We start from the raw sequence: 2,232 nt of genomic DNA on the forward strand, positions 1-2,232 counted from the left end.
CACGCCCCTGAATTGCAAATTTCTTACTACAAAAGAGAGCTTCTTCTATAAACGCCCTCCCAGAATCATATGAGCTTGTTAAACACTGACTTGACAAAAACTCTTGAAGGCCTGAATAGCTTTAGCAATGACTTGGCTCTGCGCTGTCCTTTCACAGATGCACAGGCTGAGGAAGAGCAGTGCTGTGACTTACCCAGGGCAGCACGGTTTGATGACAGCGATCTCATGCCTTAAAAGATCATCAGTGCATCCCTTACCTGCAGCGTATCCCTTAATCTTTACCAATACAATCTCCGAAATGGACACTAGTATGAGCTCCATTTTACAGAGGACAAGACTGAGGCTCAGAGGGATTACGGTCATATATAACAAGGGCGGGAGCCCTCCCTCAGACGCCAGGGTGGGAGGGGATCAACAGGTACTAATTTTCACTCATTTACTCAGCAGACACTTCAAGTGCTTCCTCGTGTGCCCAGCGGTGCTGGGTCCCAGCGATGCCTCCAGGGGGCCTCGGAGGAGCCTCAGCCCTGACAACACAGGTGTGGCTCCTGGGCCAGAGGCCCGCTCCCTGGCTGGGCTAGACCACGGGTGCCTTGGGTGGGCGGGCCTTCGCGGTGGTGCCGGCAGGTGACCTGGTGTTCAGGGCACGTGGTAGATTTCGGGTGAAGGCCTGAAGGCAACCACGTTTCAGGTAAAGGAAAGAGGCAAAGGAGGGCCGAGTGCACAGGGATTCCTGCGGGAGTGGCTTCGGGTGGCTGCCAGGCGGGAGGCGAGAGGGGAACCGAGACGGGAACCGGCCGGGCAGGAGCATCTAGAGTATCTGCATCACTTTACAGATGCTTTTCATCTAATTCTCCCACTGGCACCATTATCATTTTGTGTTCAGGAATTAAGGGCCCTGAGCCTCTGAGGTGTTTAGCAACTCTTCCAGGTTAGGAAAAGCACCCAAGGTCACACAGCTTCAGACCCACCAGGAACTGAAAGTCAAGTCCATCCGAAGCCAAAGCTTCCCACGATTCTATCACCCGCAGGCGAGGGGCCTGGGCTGGGCTGGCCAGGTTCTCCAGCGCTGGACCACCTTGTCTTCGAGCAACGGAAATCACGGAAGGTGCTTCATCAGGGAGATGATTCGCTCAGACTGGGGCTGTTTCCGGGAGGCGGGCACCAGCAGCTCACGTCTGGGCAGTGGTCTCAAGGGCCCCAAGGGGGTGGGAGAGGGCTGGTCCTCCACAGCCTCCTCACGTCATTCCTTCTTGCAGAAAAATGAGGACAAGGACGTGCTCTGGGCTGGAAGCCGTGCCCGAGTCCAGAGCTGACGAGTGTCCTGGGAGATGGGCAGGACCTCGCCCCAGCTCTGCCCTCAGTGTCCCTCCTGCTCCTGTCCTTGTTCGATGGTGATGGAACCAGTGCAGATTTGGTTGTTTTTTGTTTTTTGGGGTTTTAAAATTTATTTTTGGCTGCCTTGGGTCTTCGTTGCTGCGCGCGGGCTTTCTCTAGCTGCAGTGAGCGGGGGCTACTCTTTATTGCAGTGCGCAGGCTTCTCATTGCGGTGGCTTCTCGTTGCAGAGCACGGGCTCTAGGTGCGCAGGCTTCAGTAGTTGTGGCACGTGGGCTCAGTAGTTGTGGCTCGCGGGCTCTAGAGCACAGGCTCAGTAGTCGTGGCACACGGGCTTAGTTGCTCCGCGGCACGTGGGATCTTCCCGGACCAGGGCTCGAACCCGTGTCCCCTGAATTGGCAGGCGGATTCTTAACCACTGCGCCACCAGGGAAGTCCCTGAAGATTTGGGTTTTCTCAGCAGGAAGCTGGTGGCTGCATTCCATGATTGTGGTTGATTTTTTACTTTGTATTTGGGTAGATGAAAGTAAAAAAAATGTTTGTGTCTAAGCACTAACGATTTACTAATATTGACTTTGTGTGCACTCCCAGGTGGGGTTTATTTTGAAACGAGACTCCATGCTACTAGGAGATAAAGCTTAAGATCAAAGAGTTCCCAGGGAGAAAAGAAGTGTCCTTGGCTTACAGGCTGGCTTAGAATTCAGAGAGCATGGAAACCGAACGCCAGCATCTGGGCATGTGAAATCCCAGGAAGAAAAGGCCAGAAGACAGACCCCAGGGCCAGCCACTGCCCATGCCCAGTGCCCTGCGTGTGCGGCTTTCCCAGGCGGGCTCTACCTGTGCCTGCGAGATGCACCTTCTGGATCTGAGGAACACAGCATTGCCTGCCTCCGCGG

The sequence above is a fragment of the Physeter macrocephalus genome, chromosome 13 (genome assembly GCF_002837175.3).
Source record: "Physeter macrocephalus isolate SW-GA chromosome 13, ASM283717v5, whole genome shotgun sequence".
Lineage (NCBI taxonomy): Eukaryota > Metazoa > Chordata > Mammalia > Artiodactyla > Physeteridae > Physeter > Physeter macrocephalus.